The sequence below is a fragment of the Sturnira hondurensis genome, unplaced genomic scaffold, assembly GCF_014824575.4.
Source record: "Sturnira hondurensis isolate 20B ecotype Veracruz unplaced genomic scaffold, ASM1482457v3 Scaffold0008723, whole genome shotgun sequence".
Taxonomy (NCBI): domain Eukaryota; kingdom Metazoa; phylum Chordata; class Mammalia; order Chiroptera; family Phyllostomidae; genus Sturnira; species Sturnira hondurensis.
In genome coordinates, this window is record NW_028081354.1 from 2,807,507 (window position 1) to 2,828,117 (window position 20,611).

Here is a 20,611-nt window from a genome sequence, read left to right on the forward strand (position 1 = left end):
CTTTACCATACCTACAAAGTAGTAAGTTGAGTTTCCCTGAAAAGTAAGCCCTTCTTGCTTAATCCTGATTTTAAAAACACCAGTGACAAGGGACCAAGAACTAGGGATGTCGTCTTGTTCAGTATCTTTACATTGTCAAATTGCTAATAGGGTGCAAAATATCCTTCTGGCATTTGTGGTTATTTCTGGTTTGGATGGTGCCCATAGCTGTCCTTGTCTCCTTTTGCTTCCTTGAGAAGTCAGTAGAGCAACTACTCACTGTTTAATGCACTAAATCCCTGTCTTGCCTACATTTGCAAAGATGAAGGTCGAAGAGTGAAGGGAAATGTCAGATCAGTGAGAGAAAAACTACAGACAACTTGTCTTGGTCTAGCTGTGTTCATGAAGTTTCCTCTCATGATCTAGAATCATACCCTGTAATACATTTTGGTATATTTGTGTTTTACCCAATTTGTAAAGGCTAGATTAAATGCAAGTTGATGGATGTGTTAATTAATTTGATTGTAGTAGTTATGTTACAATGAATATGAAATCATTACATTGTGTATCTTAACAAGTTATGTTATATAACCTAAATGGATATAATTTTTATTTGTCAATTACACCTCAATAAGAGTAGAAATAAACAAATAGGTAGATAAATAAATTTAAAATATATATTTTTAAACAAGTGACTAGCTGTACTGACCTTCTATGACAGTGGAAAGCCTAGTTGGTTGAGAATGTATTGGTAATGGTTTTCTGAAGCTATGCCTTGCATTGATCTGAGGATAAAATCCCTATTGTTAATGGATTAAACAAAGCCCCCTGTGGTCTGCCCCCTGTCTACTTTTGCAGACTAATTCTCTACCACTGTCCCCTGACCTTCCTCCCCAGAGCACCATCTATAGGGGCACTTCTGCAGGTCTTGAAGATGCTGGGCTCACTCAACCACAGAGCCTTCATAGTTGCCCATATACACTTCTACTTTATTTTTGATTTCCTTTGTTTGGAATGTTCCTCTTATACTTCTTAGAGAATCCATGCAGGCTTCCTAAAGTCTAGGTCTGCTCCTTAATGTACACACCCCCCAAAACTGCAGTTTTCTTTACATCATTCATCCCTATTTGCACTTATTGTCCCGCTGCCCCGATTATTTAAACGTCTGTCTCCCCCACTAGGCCATAGGTTCTATGAAGGCAGGAACCTGTGTCTGTAGTGTTGACAAACAGTAGGCACTTAAGAAATATGCGATGAATGGGCTCATGTGTTTGTATGACAGACACCTTTCCCTACCTATGACTGAATGGTCAAACAGCCTTTCTCTAAATATACTGCAAAAATTTCCATAAGACCTGCTGGCTGCCTGGACCTTTCTGATCTTATTTCTTCAAACTGAGGCCCAAGTGAAAAGAATGAAAAAAGACTTTGCCATCTCATCTGGAGGAAATACAGTTTTCCAGCAAACATTTTGAATGTTTCTGAATGGTTTAAAGGAGCTGCCAGCTGCTAACTGTATAGTACATAAAATACAAACTAGGAGGACAAAACAATATTGAAGTAATGATCCTCTTGATTGTGAATTAGACTATCTTTTAAAAGCTCATCTTTTCCTACTAGAATAGCTTTAAACCAGAGTGTCAAATTCATTTTCATCGGGGGCCACATCAGCCTTGTGGTTGCCTTCAGAAGGCCAGATGTAATTTCAACTCCTTAACTCTTAAGGCATAGTTACATTTGTACAGTCCTAAAATTATTTCAGCCCTTTGAAGGCAACCGTGAGGCTGATGTGGCCCCCAGTGAAATTGAGTTTGATGCCCCTGCGTTAGACTTTCAACTCCATTCTGCCCTTCCAGCTTATACATGGTTCCAAGGCTTTGTGAACCCGGTGATGTTGCTTCCTCCCCCTGTGGCTGTGTGACCACTGCTGTCACCCTGCTAATGAGAGCTTTGCAAGTGGATCAGCCTGTCCCAGGAAGGGGTAAGGAGGGAGCTGGGGTCTTGGGTGTTGCTCCTTTTTCTCTACTCATAAACAAATTTTGCAGTTGAAGAAATCATTCACAGTTTATTTTTTGTTTGTTTATTGTTTATGTGTAACTATAGATTATATATGCTATTCTACATATGTTTGTGTATGTGCATATATTTCTTAACAAAAATTACTTAGCAATATAAGACTAAAAAAACTATGATATTCATTTTATGGATCATTTCATTTCACTATTCTCAAACAAGAGCCCATTGAGAATTTGCTATTTTCTTTTGATAATTTTGCAGTCTCTGGTGACCTTTCAGAAGTATGTGAGAACCAACATGAATGTATTGATCAAATTCCTACTCCCCTAAATCCTCTTTACATAACATAATGGTTAAAAATGAAAAGTTTAGCCCTGGCGGGGTGCCTCAGTTAGTTGGAACATCATCTCATATACCAAAAAGGTCATGGGTTTGATTCCCAATTGGGGCACATACTGAGGTTGCGGGTTTGATTCCTGGTCGGGGCGTGTATTGGAGGCAATGGATCAATGTTTCTCTCTCACATCAATGTTCTCTCTCTCTCTCGCTCTCTCACGCACACACACACACACACTCTCTCTCTCTCATGTTCATTCTCTCTTTCACTAAAATCAATAAGCATAACCTTGGGTGAGCATTTAAAAAAATGAGGAGTTTAGAGCTAGCCTATCTGAGTTGAGCTCCATTTGCTAGTCCCATGACTTTGTACTAATTACTTTGTGTCTTTGTGCCTCAGCTTCTGTGTCTATAAATGTGGGTGATAATGTTTGTATCTATCTCATGATGCTGTCTTGGTGATTAAATAAATCACTGTCTGTAAAGTGCTTAGATGGAACCTAGCAGAATGTGAGCACAGCTAGTCCTCTTTTAATGTCATCAATAGGTTTTGTGACTAAGAGAAACAAAATATAATGAAACCAATTTTACCACAGGCTAATGGATATACACGAGAGTTAAGTTCCTAGGGCATCTTATCAGTATTGTAACAAAACAGCATTGATTGAAATGCTACTATTTGAGGACCTGCTATACTATAAAAGTACTGCAAAATAAGTATGAAGATATGAAGGATCCCCTGTTCACAGGGATCCCTGAGGTACTGGTCAACAGCGATGCAACCACATTAAGGGGCAGGAGGGAAACTAAGTCACTGTTTGTTTGCTATTCAGTGTGAGGCTCAGTGTTGAGATCTGAGTTTTAATCCTAGCATCTCCTTTTACATTCTTTTAGCAAATGGCAGCATATTTATTTTTAGTCTCATAGCTATTCTGATGCTTTTTGAAAACTGCATAACCTGTTTCATCTTGGGTCTTTCACACCATTTTATTTTACCTTCCTTATAATTTCTTCAGAGCTGCAAAGGCATTGGTGGTTGTTATTGGACCCTTCCATCAGAGCAGAGGACTTGTGCAGTTTTTCCTGCGATCGAGCCTCTTCCCAGGGCTGGCCCTCAGCTGGGCCTGATCCCCTGCTGCTGTCGTCCACTGTGGAGAAATGTCTCCCTGCCTTGGTCAATTCCCCAAGGCCTAGGCCTGTGAGAAGAATGCAGGCTGCCTTGGAATTTCTGTACATTTGGACAATTAAGTATTAATTTTATCATCAACCCAGATGAATTTTCGGAATTCAGCTTCTGCTGCTTGGTTGAATGTGACTTTTCTAACATTCATCACATACAATCCAGTTTATATAACTAAAGAGCACTTAGGCAAGGGATTAGGAGTCAAAGGCTTTGCACAACATTCTAGCACAGTCATTTTCCTAAAGTCCGATGTATGGAATTCGTGGCTCTAAATATCTCCTTTGTCTCTGTTTCCTTATTTACACAATGAAGACAACAATAGTCTGTACCTCATATGGTAATTTTTTAAAGATATAATCAATTAGTATATGGAAAGTGCTCAGTAGAATTCCATAAAATGTTGGTTGCTAATATTTGCTTTCTGACTACTACTTTATTTTTTTATTTGGTCATTGGGGTGTAGATCTCAAGATAAGGTTTCCTCTGTACCTACTTTCTTATATTTTACACTTTTTACAGATGTCTTATTGATTAACTGGGTTATAATGTCTAAAACAACATGCCTATTCATATTTTGTCTGGTTGAAATGTACCAGCACATATACTTTTAGAGTATATATACATTTATATGCTTAATTCAATACCCAGTAAAGCCCACCTGAATCTGTCAATGCATTCATTTTCTCATCTTGGCCTAAAACATCATTGATAAAATGTGAATTCATCGTGAGATTCCAATGTTGCTTTGTAAGTAGTTCTAGCACTTAAGATTAGTAGAGTTCTCCTTGTCTAACCTTCAATTGATAAAATACCAAAAAATCTGAAAACTTGTTAGAGCAAACTTTGAAATTTGCCAATTATTATGTGTAAGTTTCAGAATCAGTTTAGTTGAAGATTATCTTGATATATTTCAAGGCAAGCTCTTAATAGTTACAATAGTGACAAGTTTTAAACTTTGAAAATCAGAATATTCTGATACTGTCCAAAGAATAGAAGAGAAAGAAGTAAAGAAAAAAATGTACAAGGCTAACTAGAGGGTGCCATTTTTGCTGACCATTGTTCTTGTTACATCTTATCCTCGGGTTAAAGCTGCATCCTGTGATGCTGGATAGGCCGACCCCAGACCCCAATCTTAGCTGGCCATCTGTCTGTCCTGGGTAAGGATGGCATGCAGTTTCCCAGGTAGGCTGTATCCCATGGTATAGTTTTCTGCCTGGTGATTTTCTATTCCTGCTAGGCCTGCCTAGGTCTGTCAAGTCTCATCATTACTAATGATGTCTTTAATAAGTATGTACTATTTTGAGCAGTTATTTCATGCCTATGGACCACCTGTATGTTCTTTTTGGAAAAGGGTCTATTCAGGTTTTTGCCCATTTTTAGTTGGATTTTTTATCTTTCTGGTTGAGCCATATGAGTTCTTTATATATTTTGGAGATTCAACCCTTGTCTGATGTAGCATTGGCAAATATGTTCTTCTATGTGGTTGGCTCCCTTTTCATTTTGGTGATGGTTTCTTTAACCATGCAGAAGCTTTTTAATTTGATGTAGTCCCATTTATTTATTCTTCCCTTTTATTTCTCTTGCCCTAAAAGATATACTGGCAAAAATATTGCTACATGGGATATCTGAAATTTTATTGCTCATATTTTTCTCTAGGACTTTTATGGTATCATGGCTTATATTTATGTTCTTTATGCATTTTGAGTTTATTATGGTATATGGTGTAAATTGGTTGTCTAGTTTCATTTTTTTTGCATGTACCAGTTCAGTTCTCCCAACACCATTAATTGAAGAGGCTATTTTTACTCCATTGCATGCTTGTGCCTCCTTTGTCAAATATTAATTGATGATAGAAATATGAGTTTATTTCTGCTCAACATCACTAGCCATCAGAGCGATGCAAATTAAAACTACAGTGAGATATCACCTCACACCCATCACAATGGCCATCATTAATAAATCAACAAACAAGTGCTGGTCGGATGTGTAGAAAAGGGAACTCGAATGCATTATTGGTGGGAATGTAGATAGGTGCAGCCACTATGGAAAACATTATGGAATTTCCTCAAAATTCCTTTTTACCCAGTGATTCCACTGCTAGGAATACACCCTAGGAATCCCAAAATACCAACTCAAAAAAACTTATGCACCCTGATGTCATAGCAGCACTATTTACAATTGCTAAGAGCTGGAAATAGCCTAAATGCCCATCATTAGATGAGTGGACTAAAAAACTGTAGTACATTTACACAATGGAAAGTGTTATGCAGCAGAAAGAAAAAGGAGCTCATATTCTTCGTGACAGCATGGTTAGAACTGGAGACTATTATGCTAAGTGAAATAAGCCAGGTGATGAAAGACAAATATCATATGATCTCACTTATAAGAGGAACTTAATGAACAAAATAGACCAACAAGCAAAATAGAACCAGAGACATGGAAAGATGAAACAGACTGACAGTGGCCAGAGGGGAGGAGAGAGAAGGGTAATGGTGTGAAGAAGGGGAAGCTATCAGTCAAAGAACATATAAGAATAACCCATGGACATGGGCAATGGTGTGGGGATTGACTGTGGGAGTGGGGGGTGGGCTGTGTGGAGGAGGGCAAAGGGGGAAAATGGGGACAACTGTAATAGAATAGCAATAATAAGTCAAAGCGTGTAATATAAAAATAAATCAACAATGTATTTACACTAATGAATTACCACATTTAACTGTATAGAAGGTGACTGATTTTAGTTGCATATTCAGATAGGCTATGTGAGACACTCTACTTTTCTGCTATCTGTGTATCCATGCACTTATCCATTCACATTTTTTACTGAGATACTACCCAGTGACTACACTGGCCCAGGTTTTGGGCACACTACTGTGAAGATGGTGGATATGATTTGCTTTGAAAATGCAAATTTATCCCAATGAGACTGATGTATTAGGAAACCATTTGAAGACAACACAAAGTTTATGTTTGCAAACGGATGATTTCCTCCACAAGAAACACTAGATGAACACAGTCAACTGCACCCAGCTGAACCCAGCTGTGTGAGAATATACAAAACTCACATACACGCTCATGCTTCAAACATTTGCCAGCTTCCCCCTTCCACAACTTCACAATGAAACACAAGTGGCAATACTTTTGGCACCTGCTTCCATAAGCAAACTTCAGCTGTGTTTTGAGGGCAAAGTGCCACACTTATGCTGATCTTTGTACATTTCTTAGCCATTTATCATGTATAAAACCCTGCCACCATTAGATTCATATTCTTGTTTTAAGTGTCACTGATGGTGTTTTTGAATGTGTGTCCTTAACCCAGTTTTTCCCATAATTCCTGTGGTTATTGCATGATATCATATGGCACAGTGATTTTTAAAAACACACATCATGTTATAGTGGAACTGACTGATTAGTAAACAGGATGTCTACCACAAAGTATGTGCTTGTTAAATTCTGGTTGAGGAAAAGTTTCTACACTTGAAGGAAGTATTAGATATGAGAAGTATCCTTGGCATGAAACACTGTTTTAAGAAAAGCTCTTAGTCTTTCGTTGTTGTTTTCATCAGCTGTTATTAATGTGCTTGTCTTTCCTCGTGTCTAGAGTAGAGCTACTAGGCTGTTGTTAGATCAAATGGACTCACCACTGCACAATACATGCGACGGTGCCCAGCATGCAGCAGCCACTCAATCAGGGGAGGTGGCATCATTGGTTTGTGGATTGGCTATAAAATAACTTGTTTTTATGCTGTTATTTTTCATACCATCTTAACATTTTAAAATGACCTTACTTATGGACTCCATTGAATCAGTCTGTTTTATGGAATAACATCCCATTAAGTTTGCTTCTATTTTGTTTGACAGTATATTCAAACCATTATTTTATCTGTCCTTGGCAATTTTCTAAGAAATAACTCATTTTCTGCATTCCCAAGTGACAGTTGAGAGTTGAGACAAGAAGGATCTATGCAGTCTTTAGGTGGGATGAGAGAAGTTTCATAATCCTCATGACATGCCAAAATCTGTGAATTTAAAAAAAAATGTCTGATGCAGTCAAAGCGAAGAGGAAGGATATGTTCTTATTTGACAATTGTTTGGAACATTCATATGACTATATTGAAATGGAAGTTCCTGACAGTTAAGACCACTGTTTTTTATCTTTATCCCCTGTACCTCTTGCTTCTTAATTAAAGTAGCCATATGTGAGAAATAATAATGATACACGGCTGGGAATATGACAGGATTTTGCAACTGGGACTTTCAGTCACTCAGAGAGTCAGCATACTGAAGGCTTTTGCTTAGTTATTAAGTAACACATGATGGTAAAAAGATTCAGCACCATGATGGGGGGACAGTTCTTGTGTTTTCAGGGGGAGGGAGACTTGTATCTTGTAGAAGGACGATATAATGAAAAGAACAAGATCTTTGTTTTTAGAACTGATTTCAAATGTTGGCCTTGGCTTGTTGGTGGCTTTGGGATGCCACTTCAAGAGATAGCATAGAAATTCAAACTCTAGCAATTTATTACTAGCATGCCTGATATAAAACCCTGCCTCATGCTACCACTATCATGGAGACTTTCTGTTTTTAAAATTAAAGAAAATTAAGTGTGAAAAGTAGTTAGTATAGTGCCTGGTATATGGTGAGTGTTCAGAAAATGCAACTCTTTGTGAGGGTAGATGGTTTTCTGCAGATGATTTTCATGCTAGTCTGTTTACACCTATTTTTGAATAAGTGATATATAAATAAATAGATGATATACATAAAAAGATACATCAAATATGATGAAACAAACTCTGTGGACAGATGTCTGGCATAAAATGATAGCTAATAAAGAAAATCGAATAATTATTGGACAATGCCTAGTTATATTGTGTTTTGTTTTTCTCATTTAGTGTCTCCAGGAAGGCATGATGTTAAGTCTACACACAATTACATTATTTACTTGGATGGAAATAAGACAAGTGCTCCAAGTGAATGCAGATCAGTTTCTGGAACATGAGATGAGTGATTATGTCATGCTTGAAATCACCTACATCTCAGTTCTTTGCTCACTTGACCAGAAGCCTGATGTCTCTGTTCCCACATAGCATAATCAGAGACACTGTTATTCCAATTGACCACATCCTTAGGAAGTTGATTGTTCTACTTCCCATGCCACCCACCCTAATGAGCTGCAGGCCATTTTGATAGATAGCTCTTCTGGGCACATACAAGCCCAGCCTGCACACACCCTTAGAATTTCTGTCCTCCACCAGCCCTCAGACCTCTCAATTTTGATTTTGTTTTTCCCCTCCCACTGCAAGGTAGAAGTTTTACTCTTATATGTAGCTAATACTGGTGCTGTTTGCTCTCTTGTGTTATTTTAAAGGCTGTTTACCATTCCTGCTGCAAGAGCCTACAAATGTTAGGTCTCTGCCTTTAGTGACTTAACATACAAAAGCAAAGCACTTCCCTCTCCCCTGGCATTCATCCTAGAGAGACACACTTCTGGCAGGTTCCATGGGTTCCCTTTAAATACTTGACCATATTCATCATGATTGAACCTAACAGCTTTTTTGTAGGAGGCAATGTCAGATTCTGTCTTATAATGTGAAAATGTTGGCTTGTTCCTCAGTGGGGATTATACAAGGTCATATGCAATGATATTCTGTATTACTTTGCAAGTAAACCAATGGATTAAAAAAGTCTGAACTTACTCTGTTTCTAAAGTTGTCATGTGAAATACTGAATATATATGGGAGCAAAGCTGTCTAATTATGCTAACTTTTAAAGTTATCTTTGTAGTTCCAATAAATATAAAAAGACAATAATCAAATGAAAATATTGAGGTCAAATTAATGGCTAAAAGAGACAGTCTTTGCATTTCTTGAGCATATTCACTGTGTTGTGCACTTATATTTATTAAAACTGGACCCAGGGGTGTCATTGATAAGAAGACAATGTCAAATTCTTGCAAAAAGAAAATCTGGTCTTATTTCATCTTGTGCACCTCACTTATCCTTTCTCAGCCAGAATGTTGGTACTTACAAACTCAAGTGAGTAATGACATCTACTTCACAGAGCTTTGGCAAGGAAGAAATGGCTTGTAAGTGGGCCATACTTCTTAAAATCTAAAGTCCTAGTCAAAATGCCTTGCTGGTAACATTCATGTCTGTGCAGCACCTGACAGTAGCTATGTTCTTTGGCTCCGAACAACCATAATTTTCTTCCATTTTCTAATACTTGCTCCTCCAGCCATTTCATTGGCTTCCCTTCTTTTTCCAGCCCTGTAACTGGGACACTCCTCTAGCCCAGTCATGGCATTCAGAGGTAATAAGCAAAGGTGACAAAACACAAAGATAAATCATCCCATTGTGGTACAGACCAGAGTATTTTGTGGAAATCAGCACACCAGCCTCCTTCATGTCCCTTGAATATGTCATGTTCTTTTCTCCCACAGGTCATTTGCATATAATTTTCCCTTTCCCTGGAATGTCCTTTTGCCCCATCCACCTTGATAACCAAGACTAGCTAAAACAATCCTGTTATGAGCACTCGGAGCAATTATGATTCATATTTAAACATGTATGTGTGTTTGATTTGCATGTTTCCTCCACCAGGATGCATGTCCATTTAGCTCAGTGTTTTATCCCCAACGTCTAGTACTATGGGTGGCAAATACATGGGACTTAACTGATACTTTTAAGGGAGAATTTAGGCGCACAGAGATTCCATTTGCAGTCTTTGGCTTGATCCCTGCCATTATCCCAGAGAACAAAGTCAGAAGGGTATCTGATATGAAGGACTAAGAGTGTGCTGTTCCCATGAATTCTCTATAGGAGTACTTCCTCACCTGGGGGCTGCCACCTGTGTTTCCTAATCCCTTTTTCTTGTGCTCATTTAACACAAAGCACAGCTATGAGAATAACAAGTCCCCCTAGAAATGAATAGCTTTGACCCCTTTAAAGGGAAGGGAACTTTTCATTCAAAACACTTGAGCCAGCACCCAGGTTAGCATCTAATTGTCTCCTCAATGGAAAAAAAAAACAAAATAGTTGCCATGATGACTCAGTGAAGAGTTCAGGATGTTTTTTTTTTGTTTTGTTTTGTTTTTGTTTTTTAAACAAAAAGCTGCTGACTTTGACTTAACCGAGACCATGTATTCATTTTGTTTTACAATTCTGATCTTTCTAGGCATTTTTTGAATCATCAGTAAATATCACTTTTTTTAAACTCTTGAGCATTTTTTAAAAGATTTTATTTATTTATCTTTAGAGGGGAAGGGAAGGAGAGAAATAACAATGTATGGTTGCCTCTCATGGGTCCCCTGCTGGGAACTGGCTTGCAACCCAGGCTTGTGCCCTGACTGGAAATGGAACTGCAATTGTTTGGTTTGCAGGCCAGCGCTCAATCCACTGAGCTACACCAGCCAGGGCTAAATATCACTTTTAAAAACTTTACCTTCTTTAGAAAGTGTGATGGCCCAGACTATGATAATGGCAATGAGGAGGGCAGCAGGGGATGGATGAGAGTTATTGGGAAGTGGTAATGACAAGTGGATGGATGGGATGGGAAAAAGTTAGGGTAAGAGAGGAGCCAAGGTATCATTCTGTACATTCTACTTCCTTTTATGTAACCCCAGGATATTATCCAAAATCATATCATCATTGTACAAAACCCAAAGTGAGACTGAGCTTTTTAAAAAAAAATGTTTCTACCACTTCCCAAGCAAGGGTGAACTGGCTAAAAATCTTTGCAAGCAAATGAATTGATATTAGCACAGCTGCACCCTGGGCCTTCTAGAGTGCTAGGCTCAGAAATTTATACCAGCTTCACTTCCCTAAACCTGGAAGCCCTGATTCTAATCTAGCCATGACCACACAAAGCCAATTCTTCATCATTATTTACTTTTATTGCTAATATTTTTGTCTCCTCAGACCTCTACCCTGTATTTATTCTTATTTGCAGTCCCTAAACTACTCTTCTTTAAAAAAATCCACTTTCTTAAAAAGGTACAAAATAGATCCACAAATTGGTTAAGTAATGAGTATCTAAGTAAATTGCTATCTCTCCACACCCAGAAAATGATTGGTTTATATATACAGTCCTTATAATTTTAGAAAAACATTCTTAGGTAAAAGTCAGTTGTTTCCTCTGACTCTTGAAATGAAACCACACCAAAGTTTGATATAATTTATAAGGAAAATGAATGAATGTCTTAAAACAATTTTAAAGGTACATCATTCTCTATTCAGCCTTGGCTTACAGAATCACCAGACATTTTTTATGGGAACAAAGATAAAACAGAAAGGTTTTCTCTGTGGTGTATTTAGTGATGTCTCCAAAGTTTCCAGGCCAACACATCAGAGAACAGTGCAGAAGAAGGTTCTGGTAAGGTTATTCTCATTTCCATGGAAGTGGATATTTATTTTCTTTAACATAGGAACTATCATCTTGGCCAACCTCATAAGGCAGCTGAAGCAAATGAGCATTTCACATGACATTGAAAATGGAACTTTCTCTCCAAAACCTGCCTCTCCACTAATTTTCTGTTTCTCAGGTACTATTATCTCCATCTAGCTGGTTGAACAAAATGGAATGTTGAGAGTTATTCTTTAATGCTTGCAGTTCCCTCTAGTTTTACCCTTTCTATCCAGTGTATTACTCAGCTGAAATTATTTGCAAAATATTTCTGGAATATGTCCCTTTCTCTTCTCAATGCCCACACCCTAGTTTTTAATACATTTAACCAGTTAATACAGAGAATAGAAGAACAGAAAATAGTGAATACCATTTGTAAATTCTCAATTTTAGCTATTATTATTATTATTATTCACTTTAATGTTGTTCTTGGGATGCTATAGTAGCATCCTAACTGCTTCATACATTTTTCCTCCTTCTAAACAATTCCGTACAGAACCACCAGAATGGTCTTTATAAAAATTCAAATCAGATAACATGGTCTCCTATAAAACATCTTTCAAAGACTTCCCATTATCCTAGAGTTTCTGGCCTAGCTACATTTCCAACTTCCCAGACAGCTGCTCTTGAATGTGATATACATATACTGTCATTCTTGAGTGTTCTCAACCCATATCCAGCAAATGGCCTTAGCACACACTATTCTCTTTTCCCAGAATGTTTTTCTTTTTGCCCTGAGTTCTTTACCCAAATAAGATCTAAGTCATCTTATAAGTTCAATCTCCATGCATTTCCTCTGACAGAATTCACATGACTATACAGCTACACCACTTTGAATTTCCTCCTTCCATGATGTTGTTGCATAGCAGCCTGTTTTTTTCATTCATAGTACATGTTACCATCAGTGATGATTTATTTCAATGCTTAATCTCCTACCAGAATTCAGGCTTTTTGATGGCCGGGATACTCCTACCACAAAGGAGAACTTCAAAATATTTTTTGAATAAACAAGGGAGAACAGTTTTGAAAAAATAATTCTAAAGTAAGGTACAAATATAAGCATCCTAATGTGTGATACTGCCTTTCTCTTTGAGATGTTGGTACATTTGGGGTAGATTTGGGTTTTTAGATTGAATACACTTAGAGACTTTTAACTCAAAATTCTCATTTTCCAGAAAAGTCACATGAGTTGTGCGGGGTCATAGTAATTGGGGACAAAAGGTAAGACGTAAGTTGGGATTTTTTGCTCATTTTACTATAGTGACAAGCACATTCAATAAAAAGCCTATTTAATAAAAGACTATCTCATAGAACTCTTTAATTTTTTATTCTCCAAGACTTTAACTGCCAATGGTTGAAAAAGAAAAAAACAAAACAGAACAAAAAACCAGCTCTAAATATTTCTAAAAGGAACTGATAGTTCCTTTTACCATGAATGGCATGTTCATATGTTTTTATGTTTAGGTCCACATTTCCTAAGAATAGCAAGCAAACATCCTCTGTCTTTGATTCAAACTGTGTCCAATTTCCTTACCAAATAAAGCTTCTAGTCAAGAGGATGCAGTATTGCTATCCTTCACCCAACTGTGCCCACAGCACCCAGGCCAATGCCCTAGTTGCTAAAAGTCATGCTGGAGCAGGCAGGAAAAAAAGGATGAAAAATAAGCAATATGCAAATAGAATGTAGATATTAGCTGAAGCATGAGCAGTTTACAATGTCTGGTGGATCTGCCATGTGTTTATGATATGATGACTGACTGATATGAGAAGGTTAAGTGAAGACCAAGGAAACTAGGTACAGAGGAAGAAAGAAATGAAGCCACATTAGGAAGGCAAATTGGAATTCTTTGATTTTCAAGAGAACATTGAATGCTCTACTATCTTTGTTGTTTGTGTGTGTGTGCATGGTAGGGCAGGACTCCTCCCTCCATTCATTTTCTAGTTGTTTAGCTTATATATATGATGGAGTAAATGAAGGACATTTGGCAATTCCTCTCCAAGCAGAGCCTATTTGTACATAATAATGACTGAAGAGATATGCTGAAGGGAGACCCAGCCCTGCAGTGGGAGAGGTGTGATCCCTTTATGGAAATATGAAATGGATCTGAAGCATGGACTGTCCCCATTAGAAGATGTGGACCAAGGGCTGCCATTCTGGGAAAGGTGAGGCATGGCTATTAGACCAAAGGTGACATATTCCCAGTGACCACAACAGAGAGTTGCCTTGGGAGTGGAAATGCCTCTACCTGTCAAGGAGTTGAGGCAATCATTTGACTAGTGGATAGGAAACTCTGCTTGGGTTGGGAAATGTGGCTGTAATTTAACTGGCTGGCCAATTATGAGGTGCTTAATAATGAACAATCCCACTTTTTCCTTCCACTATGAAACTATAGTATGGGCATTATACTCATTAATGATGTTTCAGGACAAGCTTTCTTGATCTTATGATCAAAAAAGCAATGGTCTTTGTGTTAAGACTTGGAGCTAACAGAACAGATATATTAATGGTCTAGCAATGAGATTATTGGACTCAGGTATGGAGCACCTGAATTTTAGTTTCTGCTCTGACACTTAATGATTGTAGAATGTGGACAAGGCCATTCTGGTTACATTTGTGACAATATACTGCTATTTTACCTTTGAACCCCAGAAACATGTGTCTATTTTCCCAAGCAAACATTTTTTCATAAAACCAATAGTCTTAATACTATGCCATGAATTGAAGAAAGTTAAGAAAAAATTTAAAGAGAATTAGAATTTTGAAATAATTGGTATATTCACAATGTATAGAAATGATAAATGATTATATGGCAATTACTTTATAAGCATTATAGACAACTAGTCATGTATGACATATGGTTCCACATAACAAGTGAAACCATAAAATATTTGCCTTTCCCTGCCTGACTTATTTTACATAGCATTGGGGGGGGGTATAGGTGAAAGGGGGAAGGGGAACACAGTCAATAACACTGTGGTAAGTTTACAGGGTGACAGATGATTACTAGAATTAGTGGGGTAATCATATTGTAAGGTATAAAAATGTCAAATTTCTACATTGTACACCTGAAGTTAATGTAACCAATGTAAACATGTATACCAACTATAGGTAAACTAAAAAATTCATTTGAAAAAGTGCCATGAGAGGCAGGGGCTTCTGGATGTCATGCTGCACCACACACTGACATTCCCATTCAGGACAGGAGTTCCTTCCCCTGGTGCTGGGGACATCAGCAGCTGCAGCTCTCAGCTAGAAGGCCTCTTCAGGAACCGCCCAGGCTGAAGAGACTCATATTGCTAAGGTTCCGCCCCCTTCCCTGGGACAGTACCCAAAGAATCACTGGGAGATGCTGTGGTGTGAAGGCTGAGCCCCCTGCCCCAGGAGGGGACAGCCATGAAGGGAGGCTTTAATGCTCCTCAAGGGCATCAGCTCAGCCCATCATCTCAGCTGAGATGATGCCCTTGAGGAGCATGACAGCCAACTTCTGTTTGGCCCAGTCCTTTTCTTCCCTTTGTACCTGTTGGTGTTGATACCAAGGGTACCCCCAAAAACCTGCACTTGTGCTTCTGTGAGTCCAAACTGAGTCTTGGCATATCACTTAGAGCTCTTATGGGAATCTCAGTTGCAATAAAAATCAAGAACATTTTCAGTTGAACTTTTTTTTCAGTGTTAGGAAATTTATTAGTATAATTTGTTTTTAAAATTATATTTAATTAATTATGCTATCACAGTTGTCCCAATTGTTCCCCCTTTATATCCCTCCACCCAACACTCCCAACTACCTCAGGGAATCCCCACACCATTGTTGATGTCCATGGGTCATGTGTATAAGTTCTTTGGCTATTCCCTTTCCCATAGTGTGCTTTACATCCTCATGACTACTCTGTAACTACCGATTTGTACTTCTTGATCCCCTTACCCCTTCCTCCCACATGCTCCTCCCATTTGTCAACCATTAAAATGCTCTCCATATTCATGATTCTGTCTCTGTTCTTCTTGTTTACTTAGTTTTTCTTTTACATTCCATTATTGATAGATATGTATTTCTTGACATTTTATTGTTTATAGCTTTGATCATCTTTTTATTAAATAAGTCTCTTTAACATTTCATATAATAATGGTCTGGTGATGATGAACTCCTTTAACTTTACCTAATCTTGGAAGCACTTTATCTGCCCTTTGATTCTAAAGGATAGCTTTGCTAGGTAGAGAAATCTTGGCTGTTGTTCTTCACTTCTCCTGATTTTGAATATTTTTTGCCAAACGCTTCTAGCCTGAAAAAAGGGGTTTTTTTTAAAGAAATCAGCTGATAGTCTTATGGGAATGTCTCTGTATATAACTAATTGCTCTTCTCTTGTTGCTTTTAAGATTCTTTCTTTATCTTTAATCATTGGCATTTTAATTGATGTATCTCGGTGTGGGCTTCTTTGTATCCATCTTGTTTGGGACTCTCTGTATTTCCCGGACCTGCATGTATATTTCCTTCACCAAATTAGGGAAATTGTCTTTTATAATTTTTTCAGATAGGTTTCCTATGTCTTACTCTTTCTCTTCTCCTTCTGGTACCCCTATGATGTGGATGTTGGAACACTTAAATTTGTCCCAGAGGCTCCTTATACTATCCTCATTTTTTGGATTCTTTTTTCTTCTTATTGGTCTATTTTATTATTTTTTTTTGCATCCTTATGTTTCAACATTAATATGATATTTAGCTTCATCCACTCCACTGTTTATTCCCTGTAAATTGTTCTTTATTTTAGTTAGTGTATCCTTTATTCCTTCATAACTGAATTTTTTTTATGATGTTGAGGTCCTCGCTAAGTTCTGCGAGCATCCTTATAACAAGTGTTTTGAAGTCTACATATGATAGATTGCTTATCTTTATTTTGTTTAGTTCTTTTTCTGGAGTTTTGATCTGTGTTTCCATTTGAGTCACATTTCTTTGTTTCCTCATTTTGGCAGCCTCCTTGTGTATCAGGTAGAGCTGCTATGACTCCCCATCTTGGATATGTCCTAATGTAGTAGGTGTCCTGTAGGGTCCAGTGGCACAGCTTCCCCTATTACCTAAGCTGGGTACTTAAGATGCACCCTCCCCATGGACTGAGTACACCCTCCGCTTGTAGTTCAGACTTGTTTGCTATTGGTAGGTCAGTGGGAGGGATTTACCCACACTAGTAAGCTGCAGGGACTGGGTATGACCACTGACCACCAACCCCATCCTCCATGGAGGATCAGCTGTGCAGTGGCAGGGTGGTGATGCTCTGATGTGGTATGTAGCTGTTCATTGGGTGCACAGGCTCAAGGTTTTCCCAGGTGTTGCAGGCCAAGGTCAACCACCACCTATGTTCTCGCCAGGGCAACCCAGATGAGCTCCAAAGTAATCTGAGATGGCTGCTACTTGTGTGGGGCTTGGAGATTTCCAGGTGAAGCCAAGCTGTGAACGTAGGCTGGCTTCTGCTAGTGCCAGGCCTGTGGCAATTTAATAAGAGCTACAGGGGCTAGAGGCTCACTGAGGCCAACTATGGCTTGTTGGAGAGCATTTAGGAAGATGTGAAGCATGAGCCAAGACAAGTCATTCATATGGAAAAGCTATTGTTAACAGCTTGAGCAGGTCCATAATTTGGGTTAGTTGGAATCACCCTCAGCCTCAGGGAATCACCAGGCCTGGGCAAACAAACAGTGTGAGCTAGGTTGATGGAGTCTTAGATATAGCACCTGCCTTCTGGCTCTGTGGCCCTGTGGCCCTGTGGGGGCAGGATTCAGAAAAGGACCAATGGTCTCTGTCTACCATTCTATCTGGGAGAAAGCTGTTCTCTAGCTCTTGCCCTGACGTCAGATAGTTTGGTTCCTCCCCTGTGTCATTGGAGCTTTTCATTCTGCTACCTGGTGCTGAAGCTCAGAGGGAGGAAGCCTGGGTAAGTCCATGTGCGGGTCCTTTAGAAGGAATTCTTGAGAATCCAGCATTTTTGTCCACCAACTCAATCCCTTCTGATTTTTTTGCAGCCAGAAGGTATGGGAACTTATCTTCCTGGCACTGCAATTCTGGGCTGGAGGGCCTGGTGTGGGTTTTGGACCTCTTGCTCCTAAGATATTCCTCCTGAATTTTTATCTTCCACACATAGGTATGGGACCAGCCTGTTTCTCATCTCCACATCTCTGCCCCATGCTACCAGTCTGGTTGGAAGTAGTTTCTTTAGTCGTTGGACATCCATTGCATTAGATTTCTGATGGTTCTGAGTGATGGTTTTTCCATAGTTTAGTTGTACTTGTTCTGTAAGTCCTGTTGCAGCACAAAACTCAAAGGTCACCTGAGCACCATACAATTGTACAGAATGTGTCAGGCAAAGTCAGCATATCTCAGACAAAATATATCTTCCCCCAGGACTTGTTTCCATGAATCAAAACTTTTTTTCACTTCTCTCATACAATACATACCTTTTACCCCCCAATTTTATTTTGAAACCTTTCAAATTTTAAGAAACTTCAAGGACAGAAAACCTCTGTACCATCCTCATTTAGACTCACCCTTGCTGATGTCTCAGTACATTGTTTTTTTCTTTTTGTTAAGTGATTTTAAAGTCATGTACATTATAGAGGATGTGGAAAAAGTAGGTTTATATTTGGGTGTACATGAAACACAGAATTTACTTTTGTGTTATTATTTATTAATTGTATTATTTTCCATACAAACAACTGTAAATATACTTTTACCCCACTCTTTTATTCTTTTTTTATGTCTATATGCATCATCTAAGGAAAATAGTTTTCCTACATAACCACAATACTGTTATGATACCTAAGAAATTTAACTGTAATTTCATAATGTCATCTAATATACACTACAAAGTCAAGTTCACTTATTTTCCCCAAGTCTCATATGATTTTTCCCCAATGTAGAATTCAACCAAGGGTCATGAATTGTATTTGGTTATGTCTACTTACATAATTATACACTATACAATCTTCCTCACTTTAGTATTTAAATGGTTTTATTGATATAAACAATAAACTGCACATATTTTAAGAGTGAAATTTGATGTTTTTTTAAATTTAGTTATTGTTTAAGTACAGTTTTCTGTCTTTTACTCCCATCCCAGCCCACTCCCCGCAGTGCTTCCCACCTTCCTCCCATCCCCTCCCCGCCCCTTAGTTTTTGTCCATGTGTCCTTTATACTTCTTCCTGTGATTCTTTCCTCTTTTCCCCTGAAATTCCCTTCCCTCTCCCCTCTGGTCCCTGTCAGCTTGTTCTATATTTCAGTGTCTTTGGTTATATTTTGCTTGCTTGTTTGATTTGTTGTTTAGGTTCCTGTTAAAGGTGAGATCATATGGTATTCGTCCTTCAACACCTGGCTTATTTCACTCAGCATAATGCTTTCCAGTTCCATCCATGATGTTGCAAAAGGTAGGAGCTCCTTCTTTCTTTCTGCTGCATAGAATTCCATTGTGTAAATGTACCATAGCTTTTGGATCCATTTGTTTACTGATGGGCACCTAGGTTGCTTCCAACTCTTGGCTATTGTAAATTGTGCTGCTATGAACATTGGGGTGCATATGTTCTTTTGGATTGGTGTTTCAGGGTTCTTAGGATATACTCCTAATAGTGGAATTGCTGGGTCAAAAGGCATATTCATTTTTAGTTTTCTTAGAAAATTCCATACTGTTTTCCATAGTGGTTGTACCAGTCTGCAATCCCACCAACAGTGAACTAGGGACCCCTTTTCCCCACAACCTCTCCAACAGTTGTTGTTTGTTGCTTTGTTTATTATGGCCATTCTGACTGGTGTAAAGTGGAGTCTCATTGTAGTTTTAATTTGCATCTCTCTGATAGCTAGCAATATTGAGCATCTTTTCACGTGTCTCTGGATCTTCTGTATGTCCTCCTTGGAGAAATGTCTGTTCAAGCCCTTTGCCCATTTTTTAATTGGGTTGCTAGTCTTTTTAGAGTGGAGTCAGTTGTGTGAGTCCTTTGTATATTTTGGAGATTAAACCTTTGTCTGAGGTATCATTGGCAAATATGTTTTCCCATACCATTGGTTCTCTTTTTATCTTAATACTGTTTTCTTTAGCTATGCAGAAGCTTTTTGTTTTGATGAGATCCCATTTGTTTATTCTTTCTTTTATGTTCCTTGCTCTAGGGGACATATCAATAAAAATGTTGCTTCATGAAATATCTGAGATTTTCCTGCCAATGTTCTCCTCTAGGATTTTAATGGTGTCATGGCTTAAATTTGATGTTTCAATACATGCATATGCCAGTGAAATCATCACTACAATCAAGATATAGAACACATGCATCACCATCAAAATTGTCCTCATGGTCCTTTTCAATGTTTCCCCTACACTCTTCTCTACCCCTATTCCAAAGTAACTACTGATCTGCATTTTGTCATTGTAAATTGATTTGCATTTTAAAAAGTTTTATGTAAAGAGGACCATAAGATTAGCATTCTGCTTTTTTTAGCATAATTATTTTGAGATTACTCATGTTGTTGAATGTATCAATGACCCATTCTTTTTTATTGCTGAGTAGTATTCCACTATATGGATTTATCACATTCATTTAACCATTCATCTGTCAATGGACACTTGGGTTGTTTCCAGTTTGGGCTATTATGAATGCCATATACAAAACCTTCTATGAACATATGTTTCATTTTATTTTGGTTAAATACATAGAAAAGAAATGGCTGGACCATATA

The 20,611-nt window shown here is 38.2% G+C and overlaps 1 protein-coding gene across 1 annotated transcript in view; it reads right to left on the bottom strand.

Moving 5' to 3' along the window:
• The window catches only part of GRM7 (glutamate metabotropic receptor 7), an 888,187-nt gene that overhangs the window by 59,745 nt on the left and 807,831 nt on the right, over nucleotides 1-20,611 (bottom strand). The gene's annotated exons all lie outside the window — the stretch shown is intronic.